Here is a 19,720-nt window from a genome sequence, read left to right as displayed (position 1 = left end):
ATAGCAAAATGAGATTAAATATTCTCCTTAGTTTTATAAACTTCCTATCTCTAGCTACCGGATTTCTAGGATTCAGTTGATCCACAAAAATGTTGCAGACACTTGGTAAAAATTTTCTTCATATCTCTACACTTACAAAAACTTCAGAGGGTTACCCAGGTTCAAATAATGGCTATGTTCATCCATGCCATGATCAAAACTGCACAGTAAAAGCAAGCTACTAACATCTGAATGCACTGAAAAGTTTCTATGAAATAAAGAGCAAACAGAGCTATGAAGGTCTTTAAAGCCTAAATGAAAGGACAAATTCAGGGAAATACTTCAGCCTCTTCACAACCTCTAGGTATTGGCTTTCAAGGATCGCAGATGAAGCAATTTTATATATGTTTGTAACGTGCCCTATACAGGCTAATTCAATATAGCATAAACCAGCCAAAGGACAATGGGCGGGAACACACAACACACAACATAAGGAAACCATCCGCGGCACATAGTAAGCAGGCTGCAGTGCAAGCCACATAGGTTTTCTCAGACCATTGCACTGTTCAAACATCCATTCACCTCTGAAGTATATCAGCAGGAGCTGTCTGGCTACCTTTCAAAATGACTTTCTTTGGTTTCCTTTCAGGCTGAAATGGACAAACTGTTTAACGCTGTTTTAAAAATACAAGGAGCCATATTTTCTCTCTCCCAGTGTGGGAAGAGAAAGTGAAGACTGGTGGTCGAAATCCCAGTTCTCCCATGTGTACTACATGAATCAGGTCTGGCAGACAAGCAGATGGTACGTGATTTAAACATTTCATTGCTCTCTTAACTTTGCTTAATGAATAATTTGGAACTAATTGCAGATTGTGTAAATACAGCTCATCATTTATGACACAAGTAGCAAATGGTTTGTCAAGCTCAAACCTCACTTTAGCCAAATGGTACCTTCATCTTTGTGTCTGTATTCAGACATTATGAAGTCTGTGGAGGGAAATCCAACAGAGAGCGTTCCTGTGGGGAGCAAGTTTCTTGGAGTTTGCAACACCCTACCTATTCACTTAAGTTCTCTGTTTGTGTATATTTTAATTTTTAGAAGAAAGCAGATATTTATTTTCAATGACATGGCCTAAAAATAGGCTGAAAAAAGAGCATTTACTATGTATGTAATTTTTTCTGTAACACTCATTTTTCTTCCAGCATGGTCCAAGCACCAGCTTAACAGTTACAGCTTTGTAAAACAAACCTAAATGGCACATGCAATTCCACTTCACTAAGAGATGAGTTTGTAGCACTACAGGTGGGGTTTCACTGGAATTCTAAGAGATGCTGGGAATTAGTTTCACTTTCCACAATTTCTGATTTTCTGCTTTCAAAGTACATAATCATATAGCAATTCAAAGAAAATACATGAAAGGGAAACAGCTTGTCATTACATGAATGTGTTGCTAATGATAACTAGCTGATTAAGTACCACTTTTTCTCAAATTCATTTGATGCCTACCTCCTTGTGTCTTGATCTTAAGCTACCACTAAGCTACCACTACATTTACCATCATCAGCAACCAATGCTGTGCAATCCTAGGGCAAGAAGTATTCTTAAGATATTCCATCAAGGGTTTTTATTGTTGTTGTTGTGTGTTTTGTTGGTGGTGGTGTGTTTTTTTTTTGTTTGTTTTGTTTTTTAACAAGATTAAATCTTCAGGATTAGCCATGAATTGTATTTCAAAAAAATATATATATATTATTCAGGAGCAAAATCTCAATGAAACAAATAAGGGTAAAAACATGCATGAACACAGTTACAGTGAGGAGTAAAGTGCACATGCAAGACAAAGCATCATCAGCCCTAAAATTCCTGCCAGTGCAATGAAGAATCAGACTTTGAGTAGAAGGACAACAAAAGACCTGTTTTTTCATCAATAACTGTGAAAAGGACTTTGTCTTACATGGTACCTTTAGCAGCAACATGAATCTTCAGTGCATTCAGAGTAAAAGAAACACAGAAACCTTTTGGATTTAAAGAGAATTTTATCCTCAGGGAAAGAAAAATGTGCTCCCAAAGTTCCTATCCCTCCAGATTTGGGTCCTAATATTGTAAAGATGTGCTAGATAGTTCATTTGGAAAGAAGTGTTTCTATACATAGATAAATACTACCAGAAGTTTTGTGCTATGGAAAAATGTTCCCTTGTCCAATAAAACAACTCTCCCTCTCAACTATATATACACGTGTACATACATACATATGTTTCCATGGTTTCCCTTCTATCTTCATAAAGCATATTAAATGAAGTTTTCTTTGATCTATTTAAGATCATGTAGCTGTTCATCTTTGTAGCATGTTAAAAAAATGCAATGGCAAGCACTTTTGTGACAAATGGGCTAGGTTTGTAGCCATTGCAGAAAAGTTCTATATCCGATTAATTTGGAAAAATAGATAGTGGCTATCTACACAGATATGTATAGTCCTTAAAGCCAACATACTGAATGGAGTAATTTACATTTGTATTTCTAACTATGAAGCCTAAGCAACATGTTATTTTGTTTAAAAAAAGTCTTTATTACAGTAATGCTGAATTTACTTTCATATCCACATCAAAGAAATGCAATTTACATAGTGGTCACAAGTTTATTTTGTTGTGTTTTCTAGCTATAAATTAATTACCCTTTCAGTGATGTTAGACTATTGTTTGTGATACAGTGCTTCATTACAAGAGACATAAGAAAATAAATGTATAAGATATGGGTTTAGATTATCAGTCAAAATATATCCTTTTTCTCCCTGAGTGGTATAGTAACTTAGGCCATTTTCAAGGTGAGATCATTATTTAACCCCATCAACTCAATCAAATTAAATCTGACTTACACATCATATTAGTAAGGGTACCATTAGGTCAAATACTACAAAAATTACTTATTTATATCTCTAATTACAGCTTACTGTTGAGCTCTAGTCCTTGAGGAACTTTTTTTCAGAAGATATGCAACACAAACTTGAGAAATTCTTTACGAAGTGCAGAAACTCCATCATCTTTGGAACCAGGGAAGCAATGATGTCTACTTTGCCGAGCAAAAAAGGTGGCCCTGCAAAGACAAAGATAACAGCATAGCATGCTCAGAAAAATATGTTTCAATCAGTCTGAAATTAACTGAATTGTTCAGAATTAACTGAAATGTTCTATTTGAACTCCATCATATAGACACAGGTATATAAAATATAAGAGCTAAAAATGGTCAATCTAACTGGTAGATACCTCAAGATATTTATTCAGCAGTTGTAATATAGATAAGGCTTAAATTCATTAAGAATAAACAGAAATCTAATTGGATTACCACTCAGACCATCAAAAACGGACACAAAACTCAAGCTTTTGAATCTGTCTCCTGAGATGAACTTCAGGTTGATTAGATTCCACAGGAAAGCAAATGTAAAAAAGATTAAAAGAAAAATCAGCAACGAGGTAGGTAGCAGGGACAAATCCATGGTAAAAACAACATTTAATCTTCTTTAAAAATAAAAATTGCTTACTTATTGCTTAAATAAAAATTGCTTGCTTACTTTTCTGGTTTGTACTGTTGCATTACAAAGAAATGAATAAAACAATGATGTCTCCCTTATGCTAGGTTTGGTTCTCCACACCTTAATCCTTTGAACTCTGCCTCCCAGATGTCACATGTATTCTCTGAGCACAGAAAACTACTGTTTCCTTTTCTTTTCTTTTCGATAGATCGTCAGAATGTATACATCATATGACTTAAGAACCACAAAAGTATATAATTGTTTGTAGCAGCACATAAGTGTTTTAAACGTTGGAAGAAATCAAAGCAAGCAATAAACAAATGCTACTAAGAAAGGACCATGAATTCCACTCTGATTCCCAGTCAAGTTTTGTGGAGAAACACACAAATTCTTCTCGGATTTTTTCTCTACAAAGATTTATGCATTTATTAGTTTTACTGGAAGCAATCTTCAAGAGGACAGAACTTTAAAATCACATGGGTGCATAATTACAGGTATTAAAATGTGCACTTATTCACATAGTCACAATAGAAGTGTTTTCTCATATGCTTAGTCAAGTAAATGCAAAATAATCACAGTTAGTAAAGATCGTTCACAAAGTATGAAATTTAACCCACGAATCAATCTCAGCACAAGGCTTAAGTAGCTCAAATTCCACTAAAACCTGTATGAGGACCATCTCTTATATAAGATAATTCCATTTTTGTCCTCTATTTCTTTTTAGATAAAGATCATCTAAAAGAAGATTGAAGATGAGATTGAAAAAAACAGAATTTTAAAGATAAAAGGACTCTGTATCATGGAACTAAGTGATCCATAAACAACTGATGATACCTAAAAACTACCACACAATCTATCCTCAAAAATGGTTTGAATTCTTCAGGCTGCATATATTCAATTTTCAAGCCAGTTGATGGCACCCATGCCTTTTTGCACACCATTGGTAAAACTTCTGCAGATTTCATCAATTGCAGCTATGAAGTAGAAGTCCCTTAAGTTTCTCAACAAGATTTTCAGGTGTCTGTTTATATTCAGTCATTTACACTCTATTTTCTCTTTGAACTCCAACCACATAAGAAAACATTTTATATTCATTTACATTCATTATTCTCAGATTGTTCCTGAACTAAATGTAGGAAAGAAGTAACAAGTAATGAATTTGTTAGCTTGTACCACAGTCTCCTGTTGATTGCTTTGGCTCAGGATCATGTATTGTAAATACTAACCTCTGAGTATTTTAATTTATGCTGAATAGCAACGATGTGGATTTGGAACTCCAAAGTACTTACAGGTCTTTCTTAATTCCATCTTCACTCACTTACTTGGCTCACACTTCCGTTTCTGTTACATGCGCAATGACAGACAAAAACTTTACAAAACTAGGAAATCCTGTGGCTCTTAGAAAGGGAATTCTTACTACCTCCTCCAGTAACTGCTTTGGCTTAGAAGCCTGAATTGGAAAAATTCAAGCTTTACTATCGCAGTTACTTAATTGAACCTTTGAAGTTACAAAACACAATGGATTTATATTTTTTTTGAGATGTGTATCTTTTTTTTCTCCCACTTAAATTCTGCAGTACCGTTTTCTCATTCTCACATTACTCAACACTGTCTTAAGTGGAACAGGAAGCAACTGAATAGTAACAATTAGTAACAGCATAAAAATTCATCTAGAGGGTTCAAGGCATTAGTGAAAGCTTGCTCCACTCTCCCTCCCACTTTTTTGGTGGTACACAACCCCAAAATTATTAGTAAATATGTCTTAGTAATTTTTCATTCATAAATCAAGATTTGATGCAAGAAATTTTGAAACCGAGTCATATTCTTCTGAGACACATACCCATGCCCAGCAGAAGTAATGGAACCTTCTTCCTTAAGAGGAAAAGATAATTTTCAATTAAATGTATTGATCATATGTGATCTCTGAATTTGGTTTCATCTTCAGACCTGTTGTATTTTTATAACTTAAGTCATCAACCTCTAGAAAAAATTAATATCACCACTGCTAAATCTTTTTCTGCTATTTGTAATCAAGCTCCATTTTTTCTCGTTTTCTTCTGTTACTTAAAAGCTGTTGAGAATGTTGAACAATACCCTAATTGTTTGAATTTATCTATAGGGGATTTCCACAATGAATTAACGCCTGCTGAAAATTTAAATTAACTATATGGGGAGTTTTCGCAATATATTTACTAATTCAAATATTCCAGTTTAGTACTGAGTTACACTGATTATAGCTGTAAAGATAATTGATTATATTCCTGTTATACATATAGTTGCACTGATACTCTGCACAGTAGGTGATTATATGGTACATTTTGAGCCATACCAGCCTCTACCTTTTCTAACCTTTTCTCACAAACCTAATTCTGAGAAACAGAAATCAGCACATGAAACAGCCTTCATTCCATTTTACTCTTCAAACTTTCTTCTGAGATGATGTACAAAATCTGTCAAAACTGAGGTATGTTGTGAAAAGGGATTGATTTCTATCTCTTGTTGGACTGAGATCATCGACACATTTGGCAACTGTAAGATGATCCTTTGTTATTCCTGACTGATGCCAAATTGTTGCCTGGCTTTGAATCTGCTGTATATTTTGAAAAGATACAGAAGATATAACTAATAATTGTTGTGTAATACAACTGTGGAAAAAATAAAACCATGACAAAGAGGAAAAAATTTCACATGAAATTGGTGCAAATACATTATCAATATTGGAGAAATGTAAAGAGCTATTGTTATTTGCTCCACTCACAGTACAGCAAATTGCTCTGCTCTCAATAATAATTGTGCCATCAGGAACTTTCATTAATTCCTGAAGAACCAGTTACATTTTGAATTTCCACAGCTACCATCAAAAAAGACACATAAGACTTAAGTTTGAAAGTTCTGCTTTCATTCAGTCTTCACAGAAGAAGCAGAATAGAATCAATCCATACCATCAAAGAATCTCATGATGACTTTCAATTCAGATATTCAGTTGATTTCAAAAGACTCAGTACTGTGAAAATAGCTATATCCAAATAAACTCATTCATGTGAGCAGTCCCATTGGATTATAGTGGGACAAAATGTTAACATTTTGTGTTAGCAAAAATAAAAAATTTAAAAGCACTTGGATGTACGCAAGTCGATGGGGCCGGATGGGATCTACCCAAGGGTACTGAAAGAACTGGTGAAGGAGCTGGCCAAGCCGCTTTCCATCATTTATCGGCAGTCCTGGCTATCAGGGGAGGTCCCAGTCGACTGGCGGCTAGCAAATGTGACGCCCATCTACAAGAAGGGTCAGAGGGTAGACCCGGGGAAGTATAGGCCTGTTAGTTTGACCTCAGTGCCAGGGAAGCTCATGGGGCAGATTATCTTGAGGGTCATCACGCAGCACTTACAGGGCAAGCAGGCGATCAGGCCCAGTCAGCATGGGTTTATGAAGGGCAGGTCCTGCTTGACGAACCTGATCTCCTTCTATGACGAAGTGACGCACTTGGTGGATGAGGGAAAGGCTGTGGATGTGGTCTACCTAGACTTCAGTAAAGCTTTTGACACCGTTTCCCACAACATTCTCCTAAAAAAACTGGCTGCTCGTGGCTTGGACTGGCGTACGCTTCGTTGGGTTAAAAACTGGCTGGATGGCCGGGCCCAGAGAGTTGTGGTGAATGGAGCCAAATCCAGTTGGAGGCCGGTCACTAGTGGAGTCCCCCAGGGCTCAGTACTGGGGCCAGTCCTCTTTAATATCTTTATCGATGATCTGGATGAGGGGATCTAGTGCACCCTCAGTAAGTTTGCAGATGACATCAAGTTAGGTGCGTGTGTCGATCTGCTCGAGGGTAGGAAGGCTCTGCAGGAGGATCTGGATAGGCTGGACCGATGGGCTGAGGCCAACTGCATGAAGTTCAACAAGGCCAAGTGCCGGGTCCTGCATCTGGGGCACAACAACCCGAAGCAGCGCTACAGGCTGGGAGATGAGTGGTTGGAAAGCTGCCTGGCAGAGAAGGACCTGGGAGTATTGGTTGATAGTCGGCTGAATATGAGCCAGCAGTGTGCTCAGGTGGCCATGAAGGCGAACAGCATCCTGGCTTGTATAAGCAGCAGCATGGCCAGCAGGTCTAGGGAAGTGATTGTCCCCCTGTACTCGGCTCTGATGAGGCCGCACCTCGAGTACTGTGTTCAGTTTTGGGCCCCTTGCTACAAGAAGGACATCGAGGTGTGCAAGCGAGTCCAAAGAAGGGCAACGAGGCTGGTGAGGGGTCTGGAGAACAAGTCGTACGAGGAGCGGCTGAGGGAGCTGGGGTTGTTCAGCCTGGAGAAGAGGAGGCTCAGGGGCGACCTCATCGCTCTCTATAGGTACCTGAAAGGAGGCTGTAGCGAGGTGGGGGTTGGTCTGTTCTCCCACGTGCCTGGTGACAGGACAAGGGGGAATGGGCTAAAGTTGCGCCAGGGGAGGTTTAGGCTGGATATTAGGAAGAACTTCTTTACTGAAAGGGTTGTTAGGCATTGGAATAGGCTGCCCAGGGAAGCGGTTGAGTCACCATCCGTGGAGGTCTTTAAGAGATGTTTAGATGTTGAGCTTAGTGATATGGTTGAGTGGAGGACTTGTTAGTATTAGGTAAGAGGCTGGACTGGGTGATCTTGGAGGTCACTTCCAACCTAGACAATTCTGTGATTCTGTGAAAAATCTGACAAAAATAAACATTTTTAAGAACGTATTTGCCTTCAACTTAACGGAAAATGAGGGTTTCCTTTTTGCAGCAAGTCAAGGTCAAAAAGATTGCCAGTATAGTCAGAACTGAGCCATATTAAACGAAGCGAAAATTGAACTGGCTGTACCATATTCATTTGGTGCTTCAGGCCTCCAACCTGCCACCTTTTTAGTAACAGTCATAAACTTTTAATCTTACAAAAGATTCCATTTGTGACCACAGGGCTGGCTGTGTCTTTAAGCATACAGACACAAGTGAAGCATGCCGCTATATGATGTGCACTGCCCGAGGAGGTGCTCAGTGATGTATAGCGCGTGACTCACATACAAGCCTTTTCCTCTTCTCCACTGGCTGGCAAAGGCATAAATTTAAACTGGACTCTTCTTGTAACAAATAATGTCATTCTTGTAGCAAGCAAGCTGCTTACTTTTTCCCCCCATACTCACTTATTTGCAAGCATACCCAACAGCAGGTTCGTCTACTTTGCAAAGTAAAGGTCTGAGCCTTTTCTCACGTTCAGCCTGTTTATGTGCTTTCATGCTTAAACGGACAGACCACCAGTAAAAATATGTTACAGACTTGTGCATAAGCATCAACTCCAAATAGAACTCTTCCTAAGCACTATGAGGATGATCTACACCTGACCTGTAACTTTGCTTGGTCAGAAAATGTGGACAGAATGTATACAGATGGCACTTTTATGTTTACCTTGCCCTCGACCCATCATCACATGTTCTTTTCCAGATCTTTTAACTGATGTTTTATTTAATAGAAATAGTGGAAAATTTTGTGACAAAATATTTTTATTTTTGTCCTAATTTTCTAAAATATGTGGGTTTTTTTGGTAAAATATTCCAGTTTTAATGAAAATAAATCAGATAGGTAGCTAGAATCTTAGTCGTATAGCCTGACAATAAAGCAACAAATCTATTACTATCTAGTTTTGATTTAAAAAAAAATAAAAAAAGTTAAATGTTAATTTGGACACAGAAAATGTGTTCTATATGGGTATATTATATTATGCTCAATATGGGTATATAATATTGCATTTTATATCTATATAAGGGCTCATACCAGTCTTCAAGTTTACCATACCTTGGACTATTTATACTTATCTACTAGCAAATCTGTTAAAAGAGCTTGTTTTCTCTTTTTTATTTATTTTTAAAGCAAGAAAACTTTGGAAATCATAGAAGAATCTAGAACAACTATTTCTTATCTAGCTCTAACTCCATTACAATGTGTAACAAATTTTGAAGCATGAAAAGTAAATCTATTTCTCGGTGCTTCGTTGTGTCAAATACATGGGTATTTGTGACTATGTGCTAATTTATGCACTTGTCTTAGCTACAGCCCAACAAAACCAAGTCAGCGTGCTCTGGAACCGTATGATTATGGAGTCCTGTTCTGATACTGCTGACAGAAGATGCTTCAATAGGAATTCCTAATACTCGGTAATGTTAGAACCCATGACCAGAAAAAAAAAAAAAAAAAAACAAAAAAAGGCAATGCAATACAGAAGGTGATAGTGAATGGAACTCACCTAATTTAATCTTTTCTTCTAAAAATAAGCATCAGAAAACATGCCTTTGAGTAGGAGAGTTCCTCAGTAGGAATCTGTATGCAATATTGGAGAGGTATATGGTCCAGGTCTTTTATATTCATAGCAAGAGGAAATGATTAAAGAACAGTTTGACACTGTAAAATTATGGTGTGAAACTTCACAAGCGGTATGGAGGATATACAGTCAGTGGACTGTTATACAACGCAAAATATGAAATTGGATAATCAAATATTATTCTGTCACAGATCCCAGATTCAGCAATCATCAGACACAACCCCATTAACTGTGGTAGGCTATGTGAAAGAACAGACCGGTTTTCAGATAGGATACAGTAGTATTTTTGACCACTGATGCAAAACACATCTCAGTGTTCTTTTGTTATTTGTTGATAATTTTGTGTGCCTGTAAAGAATTATCTGGATATAATTCTGAACACAAACCTCAGAATCCCAAAATATTTTAAGTATATAGGTTCTATTACGTAAAAGATAATATGTCTAATTTTACCGAGCATAATTCAGAATTGGCAAGTCCTAAAGTTAACTTTTTCTCAAACAGATTGCAACGAGAGTTAACAGCTAAACAGGATTCTTGGACAAGTTATGGAAATACCTGAATAAGTATGTAATGTAAAAGTGATGGTTGAAGTATTGTAGTGATTTTCAGCTTATAATAATTATTTTTTTAAAAAGTAAAAAAAAAAGTTATTGACCCTTACCTAGTAGCAAGGAGTAAGGAAAGGAAAGGAAAGACTCATTACGGTGTATTACCCATAGATAGACATGCCTGCACAGCAGCAATCGAATATGACCGTATTATGAGGGACATATAATTAGCATAATATCCACCAAAGGAAGCAATTCACCATCTTTTCTAGATCACTTGAGGAGACTTTAGACTGAACTGTATAAAAAGCCTCCTCTTTACTTCACAGTGTAATAGAACTTGCATCCATAGAAACAATGGATGCAAGTCCCCAGAACAAACTGTCTCAACGACAATCAGAAAGGCTCTTTCTGGGAACTACGACTAAAGAAAGCACATGTTAAAAATTAAAAAAATCAATCTTTAAATTTTTATTACCCACAATAATATTCATTAAACTACTTATCCTCATATTCACTGGAAAATTCACTAGAAAAAGTAGACTCACCGAAATAAAGCTTTTTATTCTTTATCTTATTGATATAAGAAATTGTTTCATTCTTCAAGGCTTAAATAAGACATGCAGGCTGAAAAACATTTTTTTTTTTAATGATTCTTGTTTTTTCACCCATATAGAGACATGTTTTGTACTTGCTGTTGATCTGATTTTATATTCTGAAACTATTAGGAGAATCAGGCTAAGCCACCGCAGTCAAAATTTCACTCCTACCTTACAATTAATTTGATCAATCATTTTGATTTCTCAATCTTTAATACAGTTTTTGGAAAACATACTAATAAAATAATTAATTATGGGTGCTAACATTATTTGCATTTTCTCTAACAATGGAGGTTTTGGAAATCATAGAATCATTAGGTTGGAAGAAAACTAAGGAGTTCATGTAGCTCAACCTCCTGCTCAAAGCAGAGTGAGATTAGGACAGATTTCCTTGGGCTTTGTCCAAATGGGTCTTGAAATTCTCCAAGAACACAGATTCCACAACCTCTGGCAAACCTGTTCTAATGCTTAATTATCCCACAATGATTTTTTTTCCCAACATACCTAATCCAAGCCACTCTTGTTTCCACCTATGACTACTATCTCTCTTTCTTCCACCTCAGTTAAGAACCTGTCTTCATTTTCTTGGTAACTCCTTAGGTCTTGAAAGTCTGGTTTGTCTGTTAATGGATGCAGGATCTATACGTGTTTAGAAATTCAAATGGAATAATGAGCAATGCCTATAAATGGGAAAAAATCACACTGCAGTAAGTTTTACTTTTCTACCTACTGAAGTTTCTAAAAATTTTGCGTAATACTGTTCATATTATATGATTGTTTTTAAAGCATGCGTGCTAAAAAAAATCAGGGAGGGACAGCAACATATGACTCAGTTTGACAGATCGCACCTAAATGGTGGGAGTTGAACTACTTTCAGTTTTCTTATTACACATTCCCCTACCTACTATCAGCATGCCCACTCACATTACAGCCTGAAGCTGTGAAGACAGAACATGTATCTTTAAATCTGGAACGTAAGGTAGGACCTTGAGAGAACCTTAGTTAAAATGATGCCGTAGTAATTAACAAGACAGAAACTGTATGAAAATAGTAGATAGATGAGCTTCTGAATAGGACCTTCTTAAACACTTCCAATTAGTTGTCAGAGAAGGTTCATTCCAAAGTATTAATTCTGGGCACATTCCTTTTTCCACTACGTTAAAAAGAACATCTCGTGAACACTGCCACTTCTGGATCAGCAGTGTCTTATCAGAGGCAGACGTAAGCTTTGCCATCAGTAGATACCATGCTGTTGTTGTGCTCTTTACGTGCTTAGAAGTTCAGTGCACTTTCCCCTGTCCAATTTCTTTGTTTTTTTTTGTGTTTTTTTTTTTTTTTAAATTAATTCTTTTACCATTAATATTTTTTTACTCTTTTTAATCAGAGAAAAGCCTCCCTGAGCCTGCAGGTAAAACAATCAATTTTTTAAAATGTCAGAGCTCTGATAAAGGCCCAGTTCTTTAGCAACAATTAAATAATTAAGAGGTTGCAGCAGCAGTTTGAAATGACCCACGTGCATGCTCGATAATTTATTTTCATATCAAAACCATTAGTCATGGGCAACCTGCCTTTCTGTGTCATTTGAGGACAGATTGTAAAGTTTTAAAGCTGTCTTGATGAGAAGGAAAAGAAAACACACTGTATTAATAAACAAGTAAAAGAAAAATCTTTTTAGGTTAAAATTAGATTCTACAGCTAAAGTTCGTTTCCCTTTCATGCATCTGCCTTTCCATTTTCCTGCTGTAATGAAAATGAATCTACTTTGCATTAAATGCAAACAGACCAAGACTGCAGAAACAGCCTATCTTGGTTTATCACCTCACATTCTTTCAACTTTTCTCTTAGTTACTGCAGCCCAACTCCTGTGAAACCAGTGACTTCCTATCCTTGATAAAGGAAGGGCAATGGATCATTTTGATATGCCTCTGTAGGCTCTGTGAGATAGTAAGACATGAGCCAGCAGAGGAGCAAGCATGGGGTTGACAATTCCAAGAACATGTGAATCTTCAAGAATAATGGGAACTGTGAAACTATTTGGAGGAATTAATCCTTTCCTTTTCTAGTCCCTATCAAATTCTCAATATTCTGGTGCTTTCACAATCCACTGCAGACAGGTTCTACCTGGGTTGATTTAGTTGTGCGTGTCATCAAGATAACTGCACATTTAATTAGCCATAGGATACCTCAAGTAAGAGCTTGCATACTCGTAAGGTGACGGTTCTTGAGGAAGACAGTGAACCTCCAACAAGATTATATCTGTCAGCAGGGGAGCTTTCTTATGGAGCATGGCTCTACCCAACACTCCTCTGCCGTTATTCAGCAATTTTGGTCAATAAAGACAGCCTTCCCATTTAGGAGTATACTGCAATTAAAACCAATACACTGGGCCTCCTGAACACTCAACAACAAATTTAAAGTACAAAAAGGAGACCTAATTACGTCACCTAGTTTATTATTAGTTCCTTATGGCATCAGGAAGGGGAAAGACAAGTCAAAAAAAAAAACAATTTTTTCTATTAGCAGAAAACTTACTATCAGCTTTTGAGAATTTTTACTACATGAGTATTTCTTTAAATTCTTTTTGAATTAAAATGTCTGGCTTTCCAAGAACTTTATAACTAAAGCCAAACCTAGAGGAGAAAGAGTCAAATTCTTTCACTCACAACGTATGATTTTTTTTATTATAAAAACTAGATCCATAATGCATCCAAATTTTCATTAGATTTTCAGTTATTCTGAAATAAAATTTATTTATAATGAAAAGCAAATGTATCTATGAATTAACTCTGCTTTCTCCAGTCTTTTCAGACAGAGACACCTAAATTATTTTTATAGTAATCTTAATGCCATAAAGAAGAAACCACAATAGAAAAAAGCATTTTGGCTCTGTTTATTCATTTGCTCCTCCATAAAACATGGTAAAAGATCCCTTGGCAAGGAATGGAAAAGGTCCAGTTCAGGTAGAATTCAAGAAGGAACATACAAGTTCTGGAAACTAAAGTCGCTTGCTAAGAGACACCAGTGTCATTGCAAGCATAATGTAACTGCCTGTTCTTCTTTCTTCTTTTTCCCTTCAAACAAACATCAAAATCAAGGTCAACACCAAATATTCAGCTACTGTCAGTCAACAGTCCTCAACCCAGCTGATGGTATCACTCCACAACTTAGACAATACAGAGGCTGAGAAACACTCAGCTCCATCGTTAAAAGAAAAAAAAAAAAAGAAACAGATAAACTAACATTGCCACAAAGCTTGCTTAATCAGATTGTTCACTTGCAGTCCTTTGTATTAAAAATTTCTCAATTGAAAATAAACACTAGCATATTGCTATTCAGTAAGAGTGCAAGCAGTACACTACCTACAAAAATAAACCACTCTTGTGTTAAAGAAAAATGCTTCTGGCAATGAGATCTAAATATGCACAATGTACCTTAAAGAATTTCTGGAAAAAATTAATTACTCATCTTTCCTCTAAGCTAAAGCAAGCTTCACAGGGTATCAAAGCAGCACATAGCAACATAGGAAATAACTGCAATATTTAACTCTATAATTGAAAGAAAAGCAAGTTATTGATAATAAGACATGTCAGCCAATTTTATTTCAATGCACACTAAAAACTCAAAACAATCTTTGATAGAGGAATCTGATATGTCTGTATCACTTGTCCTAAAAACAAGGTAACGCAAACAAAATAATTTAGAGGGAAAACAAATGCTTTAGAAGGAAAAAAAAAATGCTGCTATCATGTTTTCTAGCTTCATCACCAAAAAGCTGATCAAAATTTCTTCAGAGAAAGATTGTGACAGATTGAAGGCAGATTCCACAATAAAAATCTCAAAATCGAACTAAGGTTAGCTAGCATTAACAATGAAAGGACAAGAAGAGGAAGTTGAAAACAACGAAAAATAAATGAAAATGATGAGTGATCTGCAAACAACACAAGGGAAAATCAGGGAACAACACACAAGATGACAGTATTTGAACTCAGAAACTATATCTATGCAGGAAGAGGATCAGAAATACATTACAACAGTAAGATACTACAAACAACTGAATGATCTCTATATTTTCATGCATGCAGCCTCAGTGAAGGAAGTGTATTCACTGAAGTTTTTTACACCAGAAACACATTTCTGATCTGAATACTGCATTTCATAAGATCCTTAGGGACAGGATGGAAGACACTTGCACAACAGTAAGATAAGAAATGCAAACACCAAATTTACAACATTCCTTAAAAATTAGTCACCCTACTTGATAAAGGAAAGTGCTAGATATTCACAAGTTATTTGCTCTTTAGTTAAAGGAATAGCTCAGAGCAAATATCCCATTAGAAAAACAATCTGCTTAAATCTTTCCTTCTTAAGACAAAGCAAATTACTTGGTTGTCACAATTATGGTAAAAACAAGACACTAAAAAATAGAATTAGTCTGCTTGGAAGACTTCCCCTCTTCTTCTGCCACTTCACAGCTGCAGTCAACTGGTATAAAATTGAAAGGGCTGCTGCATTTCTCCCAGCATCGAAGAAACTATTTTTCTTTCTGAATGAAAGAGCCATCTGTAAGAACATGATCCAAAAACTAGAATGAGCAGACAAACCCTGCTACAATATATTTCTATGAATTAAAGTATCATGCTGTGTGCTAAAGCCCAGTGTTATTTTCAGGCTAAATTTATTCATTAGCAGGTTTAGAACCTTTTATCTCTCAGCTGACACTGTTCCTTAGTTTCAGCATCTAGCCATCCTGATACGCACACCTACTATGTTTATAGAGTGGAGACATCTCTTTTAGCCTTACTTTGCTGGCTTACCAAAGCAGTTTTCTGGCCTATTTCTACGTCAGCAGGTGCCTACAGTCACATTATACAGCGCTGCCTCTGTTTCAGACTCGCAACACCCAAGTCAGCTCTAGTTCTAGAACCATAACCTGTGGGCAAACGATCCTGCCCATGCTAATCTGCTAATCAGTTACAGGCAAAGCTCTTCATTTCTTTTACTCTTCTTATTAATGCACATGCTGCAGCTTAATTTCATCTGGTTTAGCTGACCAGAACCACATACGTGATGATATGATGTACCTGAGGAAATGTTACCAGTACAACACCACTAATAATTTCTCCTGTCTGCTATATCTGAGCATCATGTTTGCTATTTTCACTGCCATATCATTACTAAAACAATTATTTTGCAGCTGATTAGTATACTCACATGTTGCTTCTTATCAATTATTACACATCAATAAAGCTCTAGCTGACAGCAGAAATCCTTGCAATTAGTCCCTAACTGCATGACCTTGCAGTTTAATACTGCATTTCATCCTGTTTCTATTAGTTCACTTCCAATTCATTTAGCCAGTTTCACCTCATCTTTGAATCAAAGTATGCTTTCCAGCTTTAAGACATCAATGAATTTGCCTATTTACAACAGGGTAAAAATTAAAAAAAAAAAAAAGGCTACATAAGATTGATGCTTACCCTGATTATAGTCTTTTGTTCAGTCCACTAGTTCTCATTTCATTAAGGATTTCAGTATTATCACATTGATTTTTTTTTAATTACATCACAATTAATCTGTTATACGCCACCTTTTTAAGCTAAACAAGTTATGTTGCACAATACAAATACATTCCTGGATACCTTATAAGTGAGATCTTCTGTAGCCCTTATGTTTATAAAGGAGTCAAAGCAAACAAGGATATCAGGCTGCTCTGTCACAATCTTTCCTAGTTAACTTTTTTGTTGTTCTTCCTTTATTATTTTCTTTTATGTCTTTATTGACTCATTTGGTTGATAAATTCCCAATCCTTGCATAGTATTAATTCAGACTCATGGGTTTACAGTTGTCTGAATGTTTTTATTATTTTTAATATAGATGTTATGTACAGTACTCTCCAACTTTTGTACATCAGTCAAGTTTTAGCAGATTAATTATAAGATTCTTGCTAGTAGTAGTTTCATGCAACATTTTTTCCACTACTACAGAATGAGAAGTATGCTGACTATAACCAGTTTCAAGACACACTATTGAGTTCTTTCATAAAACTTTCTACCTATAGATATCAATGGTAAAATTTGTCATTTATGGAACTGGGGGATCTTTTCAATTAATTGTTGAGGTATTAATTCATTATCTGAGAGATCGTTCTTAACTTTGCTGAAGTATGACATTATGCCTTGCATAGAAACTTATGGTCAGCTTATGGCAAAAGTTTCTGAAGCACAGAAAGATTTCAATTCTCACACAGATTGATACTGAGAAATACTTAAAATGGAATATTTTTAAATAAGCACAGGTTTGCTTCACTGATGATAACTCCATTTAGTTGTAGCTTACAGTTCATTGCAGAGCAAAGGATATAAAAACCTCTTCACTTAAAACTTACAATATGTGAAAAAAATGGCTGCATTTGTTTCCTTAAGATATCAAGTAATTCTCCTGAGAGGCAGAATCCAATTATTTCCTAATTAAGCAAATCTGCATCCTTTGTTTAATTGGAAGGGATCCAGACTCAAATAGTTGAATGTTCTTTTTTGTCACCGTTAACAAAAAAGAACTCTTTGTGTGTTCAGGAATTAAATCTAGAAGAAAGAATTGACACTAATTCCAGGAAAATTACTTTTATTTCAGACCTGGGAACACCAAGTATCATGGACAGTTTTACACCATTGAACTAGACTCAAACTATTGTATCTACACATCATAAGTATGCCAATTTGTGTACCTAAGAGTTCCATTTTTTTTTTTTTTACATGAACCGCTGCAGAGAGATCCTTGAACATCATGCAAAGTCCACATTTGCAAATGTCTGTGCATATTTGACCTGACATCGCTGTGGGCTGGGGGTTATGGCCTGACATTAAAATTCTGCATTGCACAGGTGGACTGCTAGATAGGTGTATTATTTCATTTGCGTGCAAAAGTGCATGTATGCTTTTGAAATTCTGCAGGTTTTAACTATTGCTTGTTGGTAACATATAATTTCTTTCTAAAACTTGTTTTAATCCCCATGGGGTACTCTGGATTGGGACTTGAGAATACCTAATAGACATAATTATTTATATACCTTAAAAACATGGACTCTTTTCCTCTCCTCAGTTTTATAATACCCATGATAAATTTGTCTTTAATTTTCTTATAAAGCGATCACAGATTATATAGGGATCAGCGCCTCACAAAAGTATATAATAATCTTTCACAATTTCTCTGTTTTATGCTAAGAGGGGGTGGGAGGGAAGAAATTCAGCAGATGAGGGAGGAAAAAAAAACATCATTCAAAATTCAGAACAGCTAAATAGGTCATTCAAGTCTTATAATAATCTCCAGTATCCAGGAGCAGGTGATGACATTGGTAGTCACTAAGAGAAATTAAGAATACAGGACACACTGGCATTTTTTGCAGAGCTTATAGGTCTCACAAACACTGGATCATCTCTACTACATGTGATGCTCTAGGTGGCAACCCCAAAATACATTAATAAATATATGAAGGCAAAAATATGCACAAGAATATGCAGAACAGCTCCACAACCTTAAAATATCTTCTTTCAAAGCCACTCAAATGTCTGCCACTCAAAATGGCTTAAATATTACTTAAAATCCCTTAAAGTCATTACAGAAGGTAATGACTAGTCCTCACTGTCATTGTGACAACCACCACTTCTCTGATCTCACTTTTGTTCCAGCTAATATTGACTAATGAATCGTGGTATATTGAAAGATCACTTCAGTTAGCCAGCCAAGATTATTTTTTTTTAATTATTTTTATTTTTTAAAAATTATTTTTATTAAAAAGCTTCCTCACAATCTGCAGAAGGTAACCAATCAGTCAATTTCATTAGCAACTTGCAACTTTGCTCTACTTATAAGAGTGTGGTAGTACACTCTGTGATTTCACTTGAGTCCATAAAGGATGTCCATAATGGGAGAACAGTTGTGGACATTTGACAAAACTTTTCCTCACTGATCTCAGAAATGCATACTGAGTCTTCTGTATTTTTGTTGTTGTTGTTTTTTGTTTGTTTGTTTTCTAAAATATTCAAACCCATCAGCTTGACAACTGAGACCCAAGGCTCTCCTTTCCTGCGCTCCCTGACCTCAGTGCAGGTAGATCCTAGTGTTCTTGACCAATGAAAGATCTGTGTGCAGCATTTTACAAGGCTACGAAAACCACAGCTTATTAAGTTGCCCATCAGTATTCCCTGGGGCTGAATGAAGACAGCAGTTCTCATCTCTACTTCCAGGACTGCGTCTATGGCACTATCACATTGTAGCCTCTCCAGATTACTTCAGAAAGGGCAGAATGTTATACAGCAGAATTCATTTTCCCTTTCAGTGCTCTGCCTGCTCAGCTCTCTTGTGATGATTTTATGTCTACCACCTATGGAAACAGAGATGTTAAGCAAAAAACCTTTGGAGCTATTCAGTCATATATGACCAGCAATTGTGGGATTCATAATTTTTAAAAGCACCAAGAAATTTTATTACAGATGGATAAAACAGACAGCTTCTTTGTTAAGTATCTGTATAAAAAATCAATCAATCAATCAAATAGGACTTAGAATTCAGGAAAAAGCAAATATAATGAAGATTTTTCTGAAAATGCCTGCTAATTTTCAGGATGCAATTAAAAAAAAGTGAGAAAATATCACAAAAAAGAATAGGGAACAGTGGACAACATCAACAAAATAGGAAGCTGTGAAATGATAACCATTTTAATGCTATTTTGAGTTTCCTATTTTTGAGGCTTG

The 19,720-nt window shown here is 36.1% G+C and overlaps 1 protein-coding gene across 7 annotated transcripts in view; it reads right to left on the bottom strand.

The window, feature by feature from the left end:
- The window catches only part of KCNA4 (potassium voltage-gated channel subfamily A member 4), a 123,223-nt gene that overhangs the window by 20,422 nt on the left and 83,081 nt on the right, over positions 1-19,720 (bottom strand). For all 7 annotated transcript variants that reach the window (XM_083838910.1, XM_083838911.1, XM_083838914.1 and 4 more), the window contains one exon: positions 2,925-3,067. The gene's annotated coding sequence lies outside the window, so the exon portion shown is untranslated. The remainder of the gene's footprint in view (positions 1-2,924; positions 3,068-19,720) is intronic.

Source organism: Anser anser, assembly GCF_964211835.1.
Source record: "Anser anser genome assembly, chromosome: 5".
Classification (NCBI taxonomy): Eukaryota; Metazoa; Chordata; class Aves; order Anseriformes; family Anatidae; genus Anser; species Anser anser.
The sequence above is the reverse complement of the archived record's forward strand: the minus strand, read 5'-3'. Positions and strand labels throughout refer to the sequence as shown.